Source organism: Hypanus sabinus, chromosome 4 (assembly GCF_030144855.1).
Source record: "Hypanus sabinus isolate sHypSab1 chromosome 4, sHypSab1.hap1, whole genome shotgun sequence".
In the NCBI taxonomy this organism is placed as follows: domain Eukaryota; kingdom Metazoa; phylum Chordata; class Chondrichthyes; order Myliobatiformes; family Dasyatidae; genus Hypanus; species Hypanus sabinus.
In genome coordinates, this window is record NC_082709.1 from 152,805,455 (window position 1) to 152,811,153 (window position 5,699).

A 5,699-nucleotide genomic window follows, 5' to 3' on the forward strand; every position below is an offset into this window, starting at 1 on the left:
ACCTACATCCCTACATCAAAACCTCTGCAGAAAACTAGTGTTTTCCCACTGTGATATGCAGTAGGTTCCAGAATTTAGTCCCAGAAAAGATGAAGTAATGTTGATATACCTCCAAGTTAGCACGATATGTGATTTGAAGCAATTTTTTTGCTTCAACTTTGCAGTTTCTACCCTTGTCTATCTCACTTGTAGAGGTCACACACTTGAAGGTGTGAAGTTATTGCAGTCTATGCTGCAGATGCCAGTTCACTGGTGAATGGGGCACCAATTAAAAGATATTCACATTAAATGGTATTATTGGACTTCGGGGCTTTCTTGGGGTTAAATTTAGCAAAGCAAAGGAAAAACTTCCACTACATTTTTAATTGTGACTTGTAGATGATATAGAGGCTTCATTAGTTAAGAGGTGTCCCAGCAGCCAGAGTATACAGTCTCTGACCTGTTCTTGTAGATATTGTTATATATTTCTAACTTATGAGACCAGAGTGCTGGTAATGAAGATTCAATGGATTGAATATCAAGGGGATATAATTAAGCATGTCCTTTTTAGAGGTCTCAGCTGGCATTCAATAGTTAGTTGCTAGGTGTCAGCTCAAACCTGAATGCTGGAATTGTTCTGACGATGGGCAAATGCCCTTCTGTTGTTGTAATAAAGAATTTATTAAGTTATTTGCAATTAAATGCCTTTAATATGGACCTTTTATGTTGTATTGATACACCATCCTTTAAAAGCTTTTAAAAGTATTTCTTTCTTTATCCTGCCTGAAGAATGATATTCAAAACAATTCTAAATGATGATAACATGTGCGATGACTGCCATCAGAGAGAAGGCAAGAATTTGGGTGAGAATTTTGGACTGAAATTCATTGCATTCCACCTGACAGTGTAGCCTCCAGGCAAATCCTCATGAATTCTGCTAAATCTTAATAGAGTTCAGGAAGCAAAATAATTGTAGATATTTGATGAATGAATGATGATGATGAATGAATGATAGATACTTTATTCATCCCCAAGGGGAAATTCAACATTTTTCCTGTGTCCCATACACTTATTATAGCAAAACTAATTACATACAGTATTTAACTCAGTATAAATATGATATGCATCTAAAATCACCCTCCCAAGAAGCATTAATAAATAGCTTTTAAAAAGTTCTTAAATAGTTTACTAAAGTGCATTGAGTGGTAACTTAAGCTCAGTCCTAACCCCGGCACTTAACATGTCTTGCCCCTGGTGGTTGAATTGTAGAGCCGAATGGCGTTGGGGAGTAATGATTTCTTCATCCTGTCTGAGGAGCATTGCATTGACAGCAACCTGCCACTGAAGCTGCTTCTCTGTCTCTGGATGGTGCTGTGCTGAGGATGTTCAGGGTTTTCCATGATTGACCGTAGCCTACTCAGCGCCCTCCGCTCTGCCACCGATATCATACTCTCCAGTTCTGTGCCCACGACAGAGCCCGCCTTCCTTACCAGCTTATTAAGACGTGAGGGGTCCCTCTTCTTAATGCTGCCTCCCCACCACGCCAACACAAAGAGGAAGCTCTCCACAACTGACCGATAGAACATCTTCAGCATCTCACTACAAACATTGAATGACACCAGCCTTCTGAGGAAGTACAGTCGATTCTGTGCTTTCCTGCACAGGGCATCTGTGTTGGCAGTCCAGTCTAGCTTCTCGTCTAACTGCACTCCCAGATACCATCTTAATAAGATATCCTCTGCATGAGAGAAACCAAACACAGTTTTTGTGACCACCATGTAGAAAACTTCCATTCAGTCTGCAAAAGGAATCTGAGCTGCAGTCACATGTCACTTTGATTCTTCATTTCCACTTCCATTCCATCTTTGGCTTAACAGCATAACACCTTCTATCCAGGTCAGCTGCAGCAGTTAGAACTTAGTACTGAATTCAACAATTTCAGCCAGCTCTCCTTTCCTGTTTCACAAATGGTCAATTCGGATTCAAAGTCATTCACTTGTGACATAACCTCAGCAAACATTGTCAAAGACTCCCATGTTGAAGGCCATGCTCTATTCTCCCTGCTCCCACCGGATAGGAGGTATAGGAGCCTTAGATTCCACACCACAGGTTCAATCTCATTTATTACCCTGCAACCATCAGGCTCCTGCACAAGTGTGGATAACTTCACTTACTTCAATTCTGAATTGATTCTGCAAAACCATAGACTCACTTTCAAGAACTCTACAACTCATGTTCTCAGTTTTATTTATTTAACCTTTTTTGAACATTTTGTCTCCTTTTGCACATTGGCTGTTTGTCAATGTTTGGATGTAGTGTAGTTTTTCACTGATTCTGTTGTACTCCTTTCTTCTGCTGTGAATGCCTGTAAGAAAATGAAACTCGAGGTAGTATTTGGTGACATATACAGCATGTACTTTGATAATACATTTACTTTGAACATTGTACAAGTGGTGTCCTATGCAAGTGATCATGTTATTTTGTTGTCTTTTTCTATTTGCCAGCATTGAAAGCCAAAGAATGATCAGGACAACCCTGGAGTCCACCATACCAGCCATTTCCTTTCCATTTCTTGCCCATTCTGCAACTCACTTCTCCAATTCTGAAGAAATGTCACCAGATTGAAATACTGGTCTCATTTCTCTTTTCCCAGATATTGTGTAACTTGCTGAGTGACTTTGGCATGATCTGATTCTGTTTCAGCAGGCTATCTCATTAGCAAATCCCATGCTGCACTAACAGGCACAGAATGTTGTGTGACCAACCCTCAGATATACTGATGCCCCAAGCAATGAAGGCATATCTCTAATCCAGGTTTTGTTTCAACAACACAGGCAATATTTGAGTCATGAATTTCCTTTATTGATGTATATTAAACAAGACAGTGATTACATTTAATGGATTGGGGTTCTGGGACTTGAACAACATGACATATTTTGCAAAGCATTTTAAGAAATTTGAACATTAATCCAATTATTAAAAGGTAACAACACACTACCTTTTTAAGATTTATAGAATGTGACAAATGTATATTTCTAAATATACTACTAGATCTACCGATTTGAAATCCTTACAAGACATTGTAATCCAACTAAAAAAAAACCACAGACAACTCAATGGAGGTGCCAGGCAGAGACCAAACACATTCAGAATCAAAATCAGTATCAGAATCATTGTCCATTCAGAAATCTGATGGAGGAGGGGAAGAACTATTCCTGAAATGTGTATGTCGTCAGACTCTGGTCACTCCTTGACAGTAGCAATGAAAAAAGGCATGTCATAAATGATGTGAGTTCTTAATGGAAGTGTCCTGGATGCTGGGAGGCTAGTGCCCATGATGGAGCTGGCTTAGTGTACAACTTTCTGCAGCTTTTTTTATGACCCTCCATACCAGATAGTTAGAATGCTCTCCACAGTACATCTGTAGAAATTTCTGAGTGTCTTTGGTGATATACTAAATTTCCTCAAACTCTAAATGAAATAAAGCCACTGTAGTGCCTTCTTTATAATTGCATCAATATGCTGTGCCCAGGGTAGATCTTCAGAGATGTTGCCATCCAGGAACTGCTCACTATTTCCACTCCTGATTCTGCAATGAAAACTAATGTGTGCGCCTTCGACTTCCCCCTTCTTGAAGTCCACAATCAATTCCTTGGTCTTACTGACGTTGAGTGCAATGTTGGTGTTGCAACACTACTCAACCAGCTGGTCTACTATATCTTGCTCCTGTACACCTCCTTGTGACCCTCTGAAATTCTACCAACAATAATTGTGCCATTGGCATTTGAGCTGTACCTAGGCACACAATCATTGGTGGGGAAAGAGTAGAGCAGTGGGCTAAGCACACATCTTTGAGGTGCACCAGTGTTGATTGTCAGAGAGGAGGAGATGTTAAGTCCGATCTGCACAGACTGTGGTTTCCCAGTGATAAAAGTCAAGGATCCATTGTAGGGGAGGTACAAGCAACCAGGTTATGGAGCTTGTTGATTAGAACTTAGGCATGATTGTGTTGAACACTAAGCTGTAGTCAAAAAACAGCAGCCTGATGTAGGTATTACTATTGTCCAGGTGATCCAAGGTGGAGTGGAGAACTAGTGAGATTGTATCCACTGTAGACCTATTGTGGCAACAGGTAAATTGCAGTGGATGGGTCCAGGACCTTGCTTAGGCAGAAGTTAATGCTTTTGGTTTTAACACTGACGTTAACATTCTGAATCAAATACTTCACTAAAACCAGTGTTCTGGTCTGAAGATACAAATTGCAGTAAGGTTACTGAGATATGTAAATTCAAATGAAAAATATTTTACAAAGTTAATCTTAGGAATGGTAATGGATGAAACCGTTTCAAAGTTGTGAAGACCTATCAAGTTCTCTTATAACTAACGTGGAAAGAAATGTGCAGACCTTACACATTGTGATACTCCAATCACCTCTGTTGTCGGTGTAACAACCTGTAAGACATTAAATAGGCCACAGGTGGAGTATTGTGTGCAGGTCTGGTTACTCCACTATAGGAATTGAAAACATAAGACATAGAAACTGCAGTAGGCAATATGACTCCATAGTTATGATCAACAAGGAAGGGGATGGAGAAAAGAGCATGAGAATCATATAACCATAAAACAATTACAGCACGGAAACAGGCCATCTCGGCCCTTCTAGACCGTGCCGAACGCTTACCCTCACAAATGTCATAATAAATGTCAGAGTATTTTGTTAGTGCCAAGAGATCCATTTGTGATCCCACCTAAAATTAAGAAAAACTTCAGTTAAATTTGTTAAACTATTTAAGAACCAGCAGTTGAGATGATAAATGTGAGAAAATCTGCAGATGCTGGATATCTGAGCAGCACACACAAAGTGCAGGAGGAACTCAGCAAGACAGGCAGCATCTATGGAAAAGAGTAATAGTCAACGTTTCAGGCAGAGACCCTTCATCAGGATTGAAAAAAAAAACAGAAATACCAGAGTAAGAAGGTGGGGGGAGGGGAGGAAGAGGTATATGGAGGTAGGTGATAGGTAAAACCAAGAGGGCAGGGACCGATGAAGTAAGGAGTTGAGAAGTTGGTGAAAAGAGATAAAGGACTGGAGAAGTGAGAATCTGCTAGGAGAGGACAGAAGACAATGGAAGAAGGGGAAGAGATGGGCAAGTACGGATAGAGTGAGGGCAATAGGAATGTGGAATAGTGAAGGGGGGCAATTACGAGATGTTCATGCCATCAGGTTGGAGTCTACCGAGATGTAAGGTGTTGTTCCTCCAACCAGAGAGTGGCCTCATACAACAGTAGAGGAGGCCATGGACTGACATGTGGAAATGGGAATGGGAAGTGGAATTGAAATGGGAGGCCACTGGGAGATCCTGCTCTCCTAGCGGACGGAGCGTAGAGGTTCAGCGAAGTGGTCTCCCAATCTGCATCGGATCTCAGCGACGTACAGGAGACCAGGCTCGCAGGCGACGTGTCGCCTCAGCGGGAAGGACTGTTTGGGGCCCGCAAGGGCTATCAGTGGGGAGGGACGAATGGACTCGGGCGTCGAGGACGGAGCGATATCCTGCCGAAAGCAGGAGGTGGGGGAGGGAAAGACGTGCTTGGATAACACAAATAATAGCAGGCGCGAGCACAATACACCGTACATTTTTCATAGTTGCCGCCGTCACTCACCGCAATAAGAAAGCCGTGATTGGATATAACAGCGCGTCACTCACCCGCCCCTTTGACGT

At 41.6% G+C, this 5,699-nt stretch overlaps 1 long non-coding RNA gene across 1 annotated transcript; it reads right to left on the bottom strand.

Moving 5' to 3' along the window:
* Positions 1-1,038: 1,038 nt before the first annotated feature.
* LOC132393349 (uncharacterized) lies at positions 1,039-5,662 on the bottom strand. The gene is made up of 3 exons (XR_009511845.1): positions 5,613-5,662; positions 4,661-4,727; positions 1,039-2,344 (listed from the first exon to the last, which is right to left on the bottom strand). It is a non-coding gene; the product is annotated as an uncharacterized LOC132393349 (long non-coding RNA).
* Between the last annotated feature and the right edge of the window lie 37 nt (positions 5,663-5,699).